The sequence below is a fragment of the Eumetopias jubatus genome, unplaced genomic scaffold (assembly GCF_037043125.1).
Source record: "Eumetopias jubatus isolate StellerSeaLion01/CBP00866 unplaced genomic scaffold, mEumJub1_p1.0 scaffold_2, whole genome shotgun sequence".
Classification (NCBI taxonomy): Eukaryota; Metazoa; Chordata; class Mammalia; order Carnivora; family Otariidae; genus Eumetopias; species Eumetopias jubatus.
In genome coordinates this window covers 20824519-20840996 of record NW_028274808.1, presented here as the reverse complement: position 1 = coordinate 20840996, position 16478 = coordinate 20824519, and the positions used below count along the sequence as shown (strand labels likewise).

The 16478-nt window shown below is 39.2% G+C and overlaps 1 protein-coding gene across 23 annotated transcripts in view; it reads left to right on the top strand.

Moving 5' to 3' along the window:
• The first annotated feature begins 5610 nt into the window (after positions 1–5610).
• The window catches only part of PCM1 (pericentriolar material 1), a 90979-nt gene continuing 80111 nt past the window's right edge, over positions 5611–16478 (top strand). For 7 of the 23 annotated variants that reach the window (XR_015767734.1, XM_088020926.1, XM_088020925.1 and 4 more), the window contains exons 1-2: positions 5613–5913; positions 7724–7793. The gene's annotated coding sequence lies outside the window, so the exon portion shown is untranslated. Of the gene's footprint in view, positions 5914–7723; positions 7794–10931; positions 11096–16478 lie in introns of all 23 variants that reach the window. The other 16 variants (XM_088020934.1, XM_088020932.1, XM_028099795.2 and 13 more) reach the window with 7 other exon arrangements.

Sequence of the window (16478 nt, the reverse complement as noted above, 5' to 3'; positions counted from 1 at the left end):
CTGGATCGAGTCCCACATCGGGCTCCCTGCTCAGCGGGGAGTCTGCTTCCCTCTCTGACCCTCCCTCCTCTCATGCTCTCTCTCTCTCATTCTCTCTCAAATAAATAAATAAAATCTTAAAAAAAAAAAAGCTGAGGACTAATTTTCATACTTTTCATTTTTTAAAGATTTATTTATTTATTTGAGAGACAGAGAGCGGGGAGGGGGTAGGACACAGGGAGAGGGAGAGAGAGAGAATCTCAAGCAGATTCCCCACTTAGCGTGGAGCCCAACATGGGGCTCGATCCCAGGACCCTGAGATCATGACCTGAGCTGAAACCAAGAGTGAGACGCTTAACCGACTGAGCCACCCAGACGCCCCTAATTTTCATACTTTTCTAATATTTTTCATATAAATTAGAAAACAAAATCTGTATTTTGGTCTTTGGTCTATATTTTCATATTTTGGGAACCCTCCTACCTAATTGCCTGATGTCTCTACTTAATTAACCTAATCGGTGTATATTTAATACTTTAAATATCATATAATGTAGGGGAGATGGGAGGCTAGGAAGTAAGGTATAGATGATTTTCTTTGTAGTTTTTTATAATATCTCTTTATTTAAGCCCCTCTAATGTGCTGTCCTGGGAAGCAAGCATTCCACACAGGACTACACTATTGTAGCTCTGGTCTGGCTTATGATGAATAGAGAAAGTGTGGTAAAAATATATAGACCCCAAGAATATATACAGAAGCATATATAAGAAATAGTGTATTGCAATTAAAGGAGCTGAGCCATGTTAAGACTGATGAAATGCAAATACGGTTAGAATTGTCAGAACCACAAGGGTACATTTATTGAATGAGTGATTTTTGAAAGAAAAGGACACAAACTGGTTATGGAGGAAAGGACAGTTCAGAGTGGTATAAACATTAACATTGTACGTCTAGAGAGCAGCAATTAGGTGTTTGGAATCTAGTCATACAAATTCTGCATTAGGCAGTAATGAGAGATGTCAAGGTAATTAGATATGGGGAAAATGCAAGAAGATAGGAAGAGCCTTGAAACATTACTTATGTATGTAGATTTGATATAATTCGTTGCTATAATTATATGTAGTAATGGATTTGATTATTCAAAAGTTTAGGTTTTTGAGCAAAAGAGGCACATAAGAAAAATCCACAGTAACATGATTTTCCCAATGCAAAGATTAGATCAGTGTTTCTCAGGAGTGATTTTGCCCTCACCCCCGACCCTACCCTCCTTGCGTGGGTGGTATTTGGCAATGTCAGAAGACACCTTTGGTTGTCACAACTCGGGAGGCAGGGTGTTACTGGCATCTATTGGGAGGAGGTCAGGCATGCAGATAAATATGTTGTAACACACAGGACAGCCCCCTACAACAAAGAATCATCCAGCCCAAAATGTCAATCATACCATGATTGAGAAACTCTGGGCTAGATGAAGAAGGAAGAGAAGTGAAGTGTTTAAATTTAACCAAAAAAATGTAAGAACTAGGTCAGAGTTCTTCAACTGATCCCTTGTTTATATAATCAGTTGCTTCCTCCATCAGTTACTCATAAAGCTAATACGACGAATAAAGATAATATCATTTATATTCAACTCTCGAAATATTCCAAAATTAATTTTACATTCTGCCTTTAAGACTTCGCGTTTATACCCATCAACATGGGTCAATCTCAGAAACAATGCTGAATGAAAAAGCAAGAATATATTCAGTATGATGCCATTTATATAAAGCTTGAAAACAAGTGAAACCAAACAATACATTATTTTGGGATATATACACATATGGCTATATGAGAAAAATGAAAGAATGATAGCGCCAAGATCATACAGGATAGTATTTATATTTGCAAAAGGGAATGAATGAGCTTGGAGAAAAGCACGAGGTGTCCTTAAATAGATTGATTATATTCTATGTTTTAGCTTAGATGGTGGGTTATTGAGTGTTTCTTTTATTACTGTGTTTTATAATTTACACAAATGTCAAATTTTCTCTTGGGTGTATAAAAATCACATATAAAAACAATCATAAAATTCAGTTATAAGAGTATAGTGGTCACCGAAGATTTTTCCTTTAAGTTCTATCACCACCTTCAGGTTAAAACTGGGTACTGCAAAGAACTGTTTATTCAAAGACCAAATTCGTGAATATCAAAATACAGTAAATGAACTCTGCGAGGCATTTGTGATAATAAAGAACTACAAAAGGCAGGGTTTCTGCTCTCACTTTACTTAAATCCTGTGGAGAAAGAACACAGAACACATTAAAGAAATAAATAATATAGCACAAAATGTTCTACTGTAAGCACCCCCTGATCAGTGTCATCTTAAATATAAAAATGCTATTTTACGCAGCATGACAACCAATCAGAATCCAACTCCTTGACTTGATTCATTCTGCTACTACCTTAGGCCAGGCCTTAATTACTTCATGCCAGTTACCACCTGTTCTCATCTCCCGCTCTCCCTAGCTTGTTCTAAACATTGCCACTAGATTAAAGTCTTAAAATAACTACCTCATTATATCACTGCTTCTTCTATTAAAGATTTATTTTACAGGGAGAGACACAGCGAGAGAGGGAACACAAGCAGGGGGAGTGGGAGAGGGAGAAGCAGGCTTCCCGCCGAGCAGGGAGCCCGATGCGGGGCTTGATCCCAGGACGCTGGGATCATGACCTGAGCCGAAGGCAGATGCTTAATGACTGAGCCACCCGGGTGCCCCTCGTTGCTTCTTCTAAAGACCCAGTGTGATTTTACACTATCCACAGAACAAAGCCCAATCTCTTCAGGATCAACATTTAAGATTTTCTACAGTTTGTACAAAACACATAGAAACGTGTTCATCACTCCTGCTTTCTTCTCTTGCCTCCCCGTTCCCCATCCCGTATGAATCCTCCACTTCACCCCATCTGGTTTTTGCATTATCCATTACTAATTCTGGATGTACTATGTGTTTTAAGCGTGCTTCTTTCCATCTGGGCCTCCTCTCCTATGTTTAATACGTGTATTAAGTTCTTAAATATGGGAAACTGATAGGTAGTTTCAACCTGTATCTCTGAGAGACCCCTCATTCCCCATCTACATTTCCACTAGACTGTTGCCCCTAATTCCGTTCTGCACAGAAACTGTGCCATCATTATTTCTGAGGCAATATATTAATATTCTTTCTCTGAATTCCCAGAGCACTTACTGTCGGTATCATTTATTTGCCATATTCATACACTACCGATACTAAATGGATTCGTTCGCTTAAGGTTTATTTTCTGAATTAGATGTTAAGGTTTGGGAGATCTGAAATAATTTTATAGTTTTTTTTCAGATTTTTTCTTTCACTTGTTCTCTGCTAAGATCAGTATTCTCATATTTGAGTTTGAGGATCTCTTTTTAATATAAAAATTCCTCAGGCTCCTCCCCCCACTAAACAGATATAATAGTATTGACATTTTTTAGAGACCATGAATTTAAAAAGCATAATGACCATATTAAGTAATGATTTTGAATCATTTGAGTTGTTTTAATGACAACAGCCTCTACATATTTAAAAACAATATATATATATAAACAAAATGATGATTATGGTGATGATAATAAAGATAGCTAATATTTTGGGGCCTTCCCATATGCTAGTAATTTTTTCACTCATTCTCTTTATTTAATCAAAAATCCCTCCAACGAGTTCAGTAGACCTCAGTTTCACCAGGGCTCTACCACTTGGAGCTGTCAGAATTTTGGTGATTTATTTAACCTTTCATTTGTAAAATGGAACAAATGCGGGATCAATCTCTTCAGGATAGTTGGGAGAATTAAGAAAATCACAACAAATAAAATGCTTAACTTCTGCCTTCTACAAAATAAATACTACTTGAAAGAAAATCCCTGCAAGGTAGGCAGTATTATTCCCTCCCCTCATTTTAAAGATGGGGCAACTGAGACTCAGAAAGGTTAAGAAACTTGCCCAAGATTTTAGAGCTATCGAGTGGTGGAATTAGAAGGGAGCCTAGAGCACTCTGTGCTTTGGATTTCCACAGCCCTTTGTTTTCTTACAAAACAAAATTTATTTACATCACATTCTATTTCTCGATCCTTCACTAAAATATTAGCCCTTCAAGGGCAGGGACTATGTTTTTGTTACCTAAGTAATTACCAACGTTAGACGCACAGAATGTACTCAAAAGTATATGACAGTGTCAAAGATCATCGCCATGAGACTGAATCTGAATACAGTTTCAGGAAGAGTTTTATTTACCTGAATTATGTATTGAGATAGGATTCTTTTACTTGGTTTTTCGAATAGTATCTATTGGCGATTGAGAACAATTTGTTGTTGGAACCTAAATGTCCATTATTCATTCTACTCTTATTTTGCTTAAAACAAACTCACCTTACAAACTGTCTAAAAATAGAATGCTCTTGCACTCAAGTAAAATTGAAGGTGTTTTAACTTTTCAGGGAGTCACACGAAAGGCCTTAAAAGTTATTATCACTTTTTTTCCCCCCCAGTGTGTTGTTACCAGTGTTAAAAAGGAAATAGGCCCCCAATGGAGTCATGTGTACCAAAACCCCACATTAGCCAACTAAGGCTTAATACCTAACCTAACTGCAGTTTCAACACCCCAGTAATATAACCTTTAACTAGTCACCCTGGAACGACTTGGTCATCAGTAGGTCAGTAATCCATCTGGCAAGGCTTTCCTTTCCACTCAGGAAGGCAACCTTACCCAGAAGCAATGCACTCTTTGCTAATAATTTTCTTTTTCCACCCCTTCCTGCATTTAAAAACATTCTTTCTGCAGCTCTAAGGATCTTCTCTTTGCTGGATGGAATGCTGCTCAATTCATGAATTGTCGAATAAAGCCAGTTAGATCTCAGGATTCACTCAGTTGATTTTTTTTTTTTTAACCAAGAGAGAACCTTTCAATTTACCATCCCTGATAGAGCCACCGCGGAGATGGGAGCATAAATCAAGAAAGAATTCAGAGACTAGTTTTAAGAGACAATTTCTCTATACTACATTTTGATTAAAATCATCTGGTTCTTCCAAGCAAAAAGTAGGACATTAATCCAAGGTGGTGTTCATTATTAACATTTAGGATTCTCCCACTGACTACCTATAGAGTTAGTTTAGCCAATTAATTTCCCGTGATTAATCTCCACCGTGTAAAATCAGGACTAGATCGTAAAGGCCCTTCTGGTTCCAGCTCTTCGTAACCCGGATGTGGGTGGGCAAAGAACCAGAGGAGCGACTTAGGTCTTTCTCCCCTCCCTCCGGCAGGATCCGGAGCTGACAGCCACACAGTAAACCAGGACGAGAGTCTCCTCAGTTTTTCCAGCTAAGGAGGAGGTTCACTCTTACTTCCGTACAGGCCCGGAGCCCCCAGCTCGCAGAGCAGCGCCGCGATGTTCACAGCATGCCGGGATTTATAGTTAACCCTCTCGTGACCGACCGCGCGGACGCTTATAAACCAGGGTCGAATTGGCATTCTGGGATATGTAGTCTCTGGTTGGTCGTTCGTGTAAGCGGCGCCAGGCTAAAGGGCCCGAGGTGACACCACAGACTCCGGCGGTCACATGACTCCAGTCTAGAACGTTGATCGCACTGCGGCTCCCGCCCCGGCGAGTTCTCGCCCCCGCGCGGCCGTTGCCGAGGAGACGGCGCAGTCTCTCGGCGCGTTGCCCCCTCTGCAGTTCCCCCCCGCCCCTCTTCTCCCACCACAATGAGATCCTAAGATGGCGGTGGCTGCGGCGGTTGGCGCTAAGGTAGAGAAGGCGGCCATTGGGCCCTAGGCAGCCAGGGAACTTGTAGGCGCTCCCTGCTGCGGTCTCTAAGGGAGGACCGCTGCCGGTGGCGGGTCGTAGGGCCTGACCGCTACTCCACCGTTGGCAGGAGCGGCTGTTTCGTTTACAGGTAATGCTGCGCGTCCCCAGCCCTTGGCAACCGAGGGCAGCGCGGCGCAGGGGCGGGAGAGCAACGGCTCTGGGACGCTTGACCCTGTCGGGCCTGGCCTCGGGCCCACGCCTTTCCGTGGGCTTCTGGGTCTTCTTGCTACCATCTTCGGGTGCCCTAGGCAGACAGCCCGCCCCTTACCTCGGGCCGCCCGACGCGATCTCCGGGTGAGCATCTAGGGACGCGTTAGCGACTGCAGAACCCTCTTGTTGCCTCCCCGCCCCTCTCATTTTCTGGCCGGGAGAAGGAGGCCGCCCTGCGTCTCGGGTGCTCCAGGGGAATGTCCCTTGCGAGTGGAGGAAGCGGAGCGGGGGTTTGGTTGCCAGGGACAGGGCTCGAGTTCTCCATAGCGAGGGGCCTTAGTGGCCTTAGTGTACGTGACTGCGCCCGCTCCCACCTCCCCCCCCCCCAAGTTCCATTCTGTGGGGCTTTCGATGTCCAGAATTTGGGGTGGAAGAACGCCAGGTGAGGAGCGACGCGACTTTCGCGGCTGCGAGCAGCGGATTTTTGCTCTCTCGGGTATTCTTAGAGCAGAAAGGCGGGGGGTGGGGGGAGGCGTTCCTGACTTTGGCGAAGAGGTGGCTTATACTTGCGAGAGGAATGATAATTTAACAGCTCTTCCCTCCCCCCTCCCATTGCTCCCCTTCTCCGTGTCCTACTGTAGGTCCAGTAAGAAAGGGCCTAAGATGGGGAAAACTAAATGCCAAGTGGGATTTCTTGCTTTGCAGAAACTGGTGTTTGGGGATTGGATAGTAGGCCCTGCTAGGGAGGCGGGTCGTCCAAACTTTTCATCCTGTGGCCCACTCCTGAGGATCTTACCTTGTTCGATTTTTTTTTTCTTTTTTTATTCTTTTTTGACCGGTTGGAGGTTTGCGTCTTGTGCCCTGTGAGTAACGTATTTTGGCGCTGGAAGAAGCGGGCTTTCTGGGCGCCCCTGTCACCCCCGCCCCATAACGGCTTTCCAGACTCCGCCTTCTGGTATTCTCTGCTTGCTGGAGTGGGTGTTGTAGAGCTTCGGGTGCACCTGCTCTTTTCTTTGCCTCTTACCTTATTGGTGAGAGTCCTGGAAACCATTATAATACTGAGTTTTTGAACTGCAGGTACACTTTGTGTGTATATATGACAAGGTTATTATAATTTTTTAAGTAGCTAGCTTTCAAGTAAATCTGGTTTTTTTTTTTTAAAGATTTTATTTATTTATTTGAGAGAGAGAGAATGGAAGAGAGAGAGCATGAGAGGGGGGAGAGTCAGAGGGTAAAGCAGACTCCCTGCTGAGCAGGGAGCCCGATGCGGGACTCGATCCCGGGACTCCAGGATCATGACCTGAGCCGAAGGCAGTTGCTTAACCAACTGAGCCACCCAGGCGCCCCAGTAAATCTGGTTTTTAATCATTGAATATACAAAGTTCTTGAATAGTTTGAGTGGCAGAAAGTTAATGACAATATGAGGAGTAAACTTTGGCATGGATCTTTACATGGTAATTAGGTGTTAACGATTTTTATTACTTTCCAAGGTAGCTATATTAACTGATCACGTTGTGGTTTGGTAGAATCTTACAAGTTTGGAGGATTTAAACATTCAAGTATATCACATTGTTTTCCAAAAGGATTAAAGTAACCAGTCTAAAATATTGATAAGTTGGATGTTTCCTTTTTTATTTTTCTAAACATTTTAGGTTATATATATATATATATGTATATAGTATTTGTTATTTATACTCCATAGTGTAAGTAAAGAATTCACTAAAGTGATTTTTTTTTTAAATCACAAGCAGGCAACAGCTTTGAAGTGTGAAGCAGGGAAGGAGCCGTTTCTGAGCTGTAAAATTAGTTTTTAAACAGGTAATTTGTCATCATTATATATGTTATTGTTCTTTGTGGGGGTTTTTTGTTTTCTGGCTTTTGGTTTTTATTTTTTTTTAAATATTTTATTTATTTATTTGACAGGGAGTACAAGAAGGGGGAGCGGCAGAGAGAGGGAAAGGGAGACGCAGGTTCCCCACCGAGCAGGGAGCCCCATGTGGGCCTTGATCCCGGGACCCTGGGATCATGACCTGAGCCCAAGGCAGACGCTTAACCGACTGAGTCACCCAGGCGCCCCTATGTTGTTGTTCTTTGTATCATAGTTGGAAGACTTTATAATGTTATAGAGACTGCTATCAGCATAGCAGTGCATGATTGAGGGCCCACTCTATTTAGTAAACAGACCTTCTGGGTTTGCTGCCCTGTGTGCCTTGCTTTTTGGCATGTCACTTTGGTCTGCTTTCATACTTTTGCTAGAAAAGAGCCATGTCATTCTTAATTATTAAATACTAGAATAATTTAAACAATGCCTTTTGAAATGTCTTTTTTGTCACAGCATTTCTTCAACCCTTTTGAGTTAAAATTTGTCCTATAACAGCTACTGGATTTGCCTCTTTCCAAATCTATTTAATCTTAAGTCATTTCCTACAACTTTTCTATTGATTTTTCAAAAATTTTTATTCACAAATTTCTCTGCTTTTTGAGCTTGTTACATACACTGTTGACTGAAGTTGTGCTTTTTTTCTTTTAGGTGTCTGAAGTTAAACATTAGTTTTTATGCATTGTCAAATGCTGGTTATGTACAGTTGCTCTCTGACCAGCCAAAAAAGTCAAGGAAAGTTTATTGAGGAAAAGTTAAGTAATTATTTGCTAAGGACAATTTAGAAATTAAACGACTAAAGGATGAGGATCCGAAGAAATTTTTGTTAGAAATAATTGCTTTTTTAGGAAAAGTGTCAGAGTCTGAATTTAATTCCACTGTTAAAATTTTAAGACAACGTATTTTCAAAATATAGTCTAATATATCCTTGCTTTCCAGGAAAGCAGATAGGTCCTTAGTTCCTTCATGAACTAAGCCAGCTATCATGAGAAAATACAGATTGGCAGTTGATTTATATCTTTATTATACTTTTCAGTATTTTTTTTAGTTGGAAGACTAATAGGACAAGAAAAATTGAATCAGGAAAGGTCACATGTGAGTGTGTAGTAGAGTTCTTAACACTAGAGTGATATAGCTGGCATTTAGTAAAATAAAAAGAATTATAAAACCAGTTATAAAATAATTTTCTTTTGGGCGCCTGGGTGGCTCAGTTGGTTAAGCAACTGCCTTCGGCTCAGGTCATGATCCTGGAGTCCTGGGATCGAGTCCCACATCGGGCTTCCTGCTCAGCAGGGAGTCTGCTTCTCCCTCTGGCCCTCCCTCCTCTCATGTGCTCTCTCTCATTCTCTCTCTCAAATAAATAAAATATTAAAAAAAAAATAATTTTCTTTTTAACATGTTAGGAAGGATGGGTGAGATGGAATAAAAATTTAGGGCAATTATGTTAATTCACCTTAGAAGACCTTGATTTTCTCATTAGAGGATTTGGCCATTTGTAAAGGAGACAAGTGTATTTGACACTTGGGAAAAATAGAAAGCGTTTGGAATAATCGCACTAAGGAATTCATTTAGAAGCCAGCAGAGTACCTAGCAATACTTTCATCTTACAAATTTAATTGAGTGCCTACAGTGGGTGACTTAATGACTGTAAAGTACTGGAGATATGGCAGTGAGCAAAACAGACAAGGTGCCTTATCTCATGGAGCAAACCTATGTTTTGAAAGTGTGTATTTATGTGTGTACAGGATAATATACCTTAATAGTGAACATAGCTAATGACATAATTATTTCTCTGCTCTTTGACAGTTTGTGAGTAGATGCAAAGAGAGCAGGTAGTGGGGTTTATCCAGAATTGAATTGGTAGAATGGGCAAGTAGGTGAGGAAGTCAAGGACGCTTGCAAGGCATTTTTGGAATGATTTACTTGGGTTTGTGTTTGGGGTTGAGTAAGGAAGCAAGGGATTAACGGATTCCTGGAAAGAAGAATGACCAAGGGACTGGAAGTTTGCAGTAGGGTCAAGAGCAGGTTCAGCAGGAATGACGAAGTGAGAGAAGTAGGAAGCAGGGACTTATGATCAGAAGAAGGGATTTCAGAACTTCAGGATCTTGAACAAATTACCAGTGCAGAGTGAAACAGTATTGGAATAGAGAAGATGAGGGATGTTGGATCTCCATTCACAGTCTTAGAAAAATAAAGAAAGTAGGTAATGACGTGGAGAGTGAAACCATGAGACAGTTATTACCAAGAAAAGTGCAAGACTGTCTTGGGGAGGACAGTAGGAAGTGGTGCCCACGGTAGGGAGAGTGATATTTTTGATGACTAATTTGTTCAGAAGAGGAAGGTTAATAAGCCTTAGTTAAATAAGAATGGTCCATAAATGTGATCCTTTCCTCATGAATCTGGGGATGGGCAAGAGTAGTGCCCCTTTTGGAAAGGATTGCTAAGGAAATAGTGCTTTTAGAGGGATTTGAGATTTTATTGAACCAGAAGAAGTAGGAGGAATATTGGGGAACAGATGGAGGATGTATAGGAAGTTTGTTTGTAATGGTCCAGTGGAAGGGGATGATATGAGGAGCTGATAACAGTGAGTATGGGACTGGTAGCGAAGACTGAGATTCCAAGTTGATGGTGGTAGCAGGGTCTATGGATTTATTTGGGTGTTGTATGTAACCCATGACAAGGACGCAGTAGGTTTTGAATATAAATTGTAGGGAGGGAGAGGTCTTAGCAAGCAGAATTTAACTGACCTCGGTGTTCTCATTTCTCTGAGCAAGGGTATATTTTGTTGGTATGAAATGCTCTACACAGAATAACTATATCGTAGGATAGACCTAACGCAATAGTTGGTACATAGTGAGGTCTAATAAAATTTTTGTTGATTCAAATAGTGTTGTGTTTTGTTACCGCCTTTTTATCCCCCTCCCCTCAATGTCTTAACAGGTTTTATTTTATTAATTAGAAGAGGGTAATTACAGAGATATCTTACGTTCTAAAAAATTATTAAAATTTTTAGAAAGTCTCAAATTGAAAGTGCTGTGGAAAAGATCCTATGTGTGTGTGTTTTTTTTTTTTTTAAGGTACTTGACCATCATAAGCACAGAGAAGAAATTGAGAAGTTCCTCAAATGAAACTGGCTAAACAATACATAAAACCAAATACTTATGCATTTTCTTCTCAGTTTCCATTAAAAGTGCTTAGTATATTTGGACACTGTATGAAGAGTTTCAAAACAGTGTACCAGGTATTTTTATAATTAGTAAAAGAAATACCCTAAATAATGCAACCTTTAGAAAACTTGTACAGATATGTAAAGTACCACCTTTGGTTATTTTGTGACTGTAAGTAAATATTTAGAAAAAAACTGTACTTCCTACATTATTTTATTAGGATGAGTAATTTCTAAAACCTTCATTTACAGTTGTCAAGATGGTATTTCCAGAGATGGTTAGAAGTAATTTAATGCCGTTTCAGAGATAATATCTGAATTTAAAGATTTTAGAAAAATAGTGTTTTTTCTTAACTTGATTAGTTTTTTCTTTATATTCTTATTTCAAAAATTTACCTTGGGTCAATCATAGGTATTTCTGTGGTAATTATATGTATATATATATATATATATATACACACACACACATACACACACACCTATAGAAAAGTATTAAGTATATATTTATATATAAATACTTTTCTATGGTAAGGATCCTATGACAGGATTTTCTTCAAAAAGATCAGTCACAGAAAGTTTATAAATTGCCATAGTACTTTTGCATTTTGTATCTTTGTGAGATAAGGGAGCAGGATAGGGCTGTCAAAAATAGCTAAATGAAACTTCTAATTAGTTTCAGCTCAGTTTAGTAGGTCAGAGCATGGGTAGACATGTTTGGTTAAAGTAGAAGAATTTTACTTTTATCCCTGTTCTTCCCATACCATCATCTGTGACTTGCGCTGCTGTTTGTTTTCCAGTAGCTTCAGCTTTTCCATTTTATTGTTTTTCTATTAAACCTGCCTGGCAAAATCCCCCACCTTGGATGGATTCAGTGAAGTATTCTACCTGGGCTGATGAGCACTGCTGGGAAGAAAATTCACATTGCAGATTAGTGATATCTGTGCACGTTCTCTGCTCTCACCGGAGTCCTTAGTGCTGCCCACAGTCATTCTCCTTTACTCTTCTCACATCTCAGACACTGCTGTCTCACCCTCACATTTAAGGATCAATCCTTTCTACTTCACGTCACTTACAGACTCTCTCAGCTATCTACCAGCAGGTCTGCTAACTAGCCTCCATATACTTCCATCCTTCCTTCCTTTCCCTTTGTTCAAAGAAAGAGGTGTTCCTCTGTCTAAAGCCCATCGTTTTTCTTAACACCCTGGGTCCCAGTTGCTACTGCTTTTTCAGAGACCACACACTATCTCCTTTCTTTTCGGCATCTTCAAGATCTTCCTCTACCAGCTCTTGGCCAACAAATTTTAAGCATGCTTTTAACAAAACTTTCCTCATGCCCATCTCTGTCTGCTTCCCTTCATAGACTAATTCCTTGAAAAAATTACCTAGTGACTTCTTTTATTTTTGCTGCTTCCTATCAATAAACGCATTACAGTTATGGGATTGACCCTCCCCAGCCTGCTATAATTGCTCATACCAAGGTCATCAGTAACCTCCTTGTTGCTATATCCAAGTGGACATTTCTTACTACTTTTTTTTATGTGACAGAGTAACATCTGGCATTCTTACTGATAACCTCCTTCTTTATACACCTTCGCCTTTTCTAGCACATGCTCCTTGTTTCCCTCCTTTTTCTACCTTCTTCAGTGTTCTTTTCCTGTCTCTTAAATATCTGTGTCCCTCCAGGCTCAGTCTTAACTCTCTTCCTCTTCTCCCAATGCCTTCTGTGCCACTTCAGGTACTTTTCTGAGCAGATGACTTGCGAATCTCCAGCCTGGATTTCACCTCAAACCCAACATTGCTAAAACTGAATCATATTCTCTCAACAAAAATCTGTTTCTTTTCCAGTCACTGTGAATGTATCACCATACACCCCATTGTTCAAGCTCAAAACCTAGGACTCATCCTTGAACAGCTTTCTCACTGCCACATCATAATAGTCACCAAGTCCTATTGATTCTGCCATTGGAAGCCTACTTGAATTGGTCGTCTTGTCTACATACCTAGTATTTTTTATTTATTTTTATTTTTTTAAAGATTTTATTTATTTATTTGAGAGAGAGAGAATGAGAGACAGAGAGCACGAGAGGGAGGAGGGTCAGAGGGAGAAGCAGACCCCCCGCCGAGCAGGGAGCCCGATGCGGGACTCGATCCCGGGACTCCAGGATCATGACCTGAGCCGAAGGCAGTCGCTTAACCAACTGAGCCACCCAGGCGCCCCTTACCTAGTATTTTATTATTAGAAGTCTTTCCATATAATAGTTTAAAATAATAATAATAAAAACTATATGAATAATAACAGTGTATCTACAGAACAAAATTTGGAAGGCAGGCACCTATTTCTAAAGGTAACTTGGAGGTGGTTAGAGAGGTTGGCATGAAGAGGAGGAAAATACTTGCTTGTATTTTCTACATTTTATGGGGGGAGATTTTTACCCTCTTAGATAAATCAGCTGTTACTATTTTGAGAATTGATCTACATGGAATTACTTCTTTAGCTTCATAGTAATACTTGTATAGGAGTGTGCCTTTTAAACACATTTGGTATCATTATTAAGTTACTAAATATGCTGTCCTCATATGGGTGTTTATCATCACAATGTAACTATAGACAAAAGTTGTTTATTCTGTAAATTCAATAGCCTTTATATAGTAACTGGTCTTTAAAAAGATTTTTTTTTTAAATTTGACCTATTTTGGGCGCCTGGGTGGCTCAGTTGGTTAAGCGTCTGCCTTCGGCTCAGGTCATGATCTCAGGGTCCTGGGATCGAGCCCTGCATCAGGCTCCCTGCTCAGCCGAGGGCTGGCTTCTCCCTCTGCCACTCCCCTGCTTGTGCTTTCTCTCTCTGTCTCTCTCAAATTAAAAAAAAAAAAAAAAAATTTTTTTTTTAAGGGGCACGTGGGTGGCTCAGATGGTTAAGCGTCTGCCTTCGGCTCAGGTCATGGTCCCAGGGTCCTGGGATCGAGCCCCGCATCGGGCTCCCTTCTCTGTGGGAAGCCTGCTTCTCCCTCTCCCACTCCCCCTGCTTGTGTTCCCTCTCTCGCTGTGTCTCTCTCTGTCAAATAAATAAATAAAATCTTTAAATTTGACCTATTTTTCCCAAACTAATTTTAATAGTTTTTAAATTGTTTTAAAACTTGCCTTAATAGTGTTTAAAGTCATATAGCCTATAAATAGGTTCTTAGAAGAAGCTCTTCATTTTAGGAGGAATTTATCATAATATAAAAATAAAATAGGGGCACCTGGGTGGCTCAGTTGGTTAAGCGACTGCCTTCGGCTCAGGTCATGATACTGGAGTCCTGGGATCGAGTCCCATATCTGGCTCCCTGCTCAGCAGGGAGTCTGCTTCTCCTTCTGACCGTCTTCCCTCTTGTGCTCTCTGTCTCTCATTCTCTCTCTCTCAAATAAATAAATAAAAATCTTTAAAAAAAATAAAAAATACTATCTCTCCAAATATATTTTTAATTTATCTTAAAGTAAATTTTATTACTCTACTAATAGAAAGCATAGCATATACTATTTTAGGAAAAAATGGCAGAGTTTTTATTTGAATACCTTAATAACTTCCCACTCTAAGTTATGTTTTACAGTTAGCTTCTAGTACTTTTGAAGATGGTATTGCCTCTACTGCATATGTAGTTTTTGGAGTGCCTGTTCCTTAGTATTATAAATTACATTGGTACATCTAGGAAATAGCAGGTGCAAAATGATTCGTCTAAATGTCATTTCAGCTCATTGGACATACCTCTCTATGGGTATCAATTATTTTGTAAAGTTCTTAAATATATTTCTAGTGTAAAAAACAATGCAAAGTATTGCTAAAAATATATGAGAATAGGGGAAAAAGTATCACATTCCTACCCCCACAACCAACAGTTGCTTTCATGCAAGCATTTTTGTATAGATTCTTAGTTTTTTTTAATCTACATGCAATTTTACATACTGCTTTTTCTTTTATACTCTATGATATTATAAACATAGGCAATATCGTTCAGCCTTCATAATTATATATGTTTTGAAGGGTACTGTTTCCTAATAGCATCTAGCCTATGGTTTCACATTTAGTTTACAATATCACAATTGTAGCATAATAAACTATTTCCTGCATTATAGTTTCCCCCTCCCCCCTATTTAGGTTTGTTTTCTTATATTAGCTCTGGAGGGATAGAATTACTGGGTCAAAACTCCATTTTAGTTCTTGATACAGTATTGCCAAAATGCTTTCCAGAAAGGTTATGCCAGTTTACCCTCTCACCATAGTGACTGAGAGTTCCAGTTTCCCTTTGCTGTCATCAGGATTAGGAAATATGTGTAATATAGCAACTTTAATAGTCTCTCGTTTTAATTTGCAGCTGAACTTTATTGTTAATATTTTTATCATTTTATGTTTACTGACTTCTTTTTAAATTGCCTGTTTATACTTACTTTTCTTGGGTTTGGGTTTTTTTTTTTTTTTTTTAGTGTTTTTATTTTTCTTGTTTTTCCCCATAAGTTCTTTATAAAGATATTGACTGTATACTTCATATTTCTTTCAGATTTTCCCCCTGATTTGTCATTTACTATTATTTTTTCTCCATAAACTTGGGATTTACTTTTATGTGAATAAAATCTGTTGAACTTTTTTCCCTTTTATTTCTGCATTCCATATTTGTAAGATCTTGATTTTTAAAGCCCATCCTGTTTTCTTGCTTGTCTGTTGTTTGATTTTTTTTAATCTTCCTGATCTATTTTTAATCTACTTACTATCTTGGTGTTATGGTATAAGGCAGCCTTTTTCAGTTGGGAGAGAATTAAGCTCTAAGGCATCTATTGTTTACTGTGAATTAATTCCTTTTCTGTGTCTGGAATGGTACTGGGTATGTACCATCCTTGGGAGAATTGAAAAAAAATTGTTACTCATCATTTTTCTGTGTTCTGTATTTGAGATGAAGGATTCTAGTTGAGAAGTGCTGTTAAATCTCTAAATCTTTTTCAAAATTGTTAGCAAATTGTCCCATCAAGTGAATAATCCTCCATCATAGTATTTTTATGAGGATTAAATGATAGAATGCTTATAAAATATTTAGCATGGTGCTTGGCATATAGTAAACAAAATAGATGTTAGCTGTGATTAATTTTCTTCATTACATTTTTCTAATTGGGTATATCTCAGGATTTTGCCGGGGGGGGGGAGCTAATACTAATTTAATCATATAGGTACTAAATATGATTGAATATCTCTTGGGACTAGTTTTCTAAACTCCCAACCTCTATTGCTACTTTTGCTTTTATTTTTCAGATATTAAATTTTTTATACTGACTTGTTTTGTCAGATTCTAAGAAGAGTCCCATTGGGAATTCATTAAGTATATATTTAGGAAAAAAATGGTATGTTTATAAAATTTGTCTTCCCATCAGGGAAGATAGTTTGTTTTTCTACTTAGTAAGTTTTCTCTTACAAATTTTCTCTCACAATTTTGT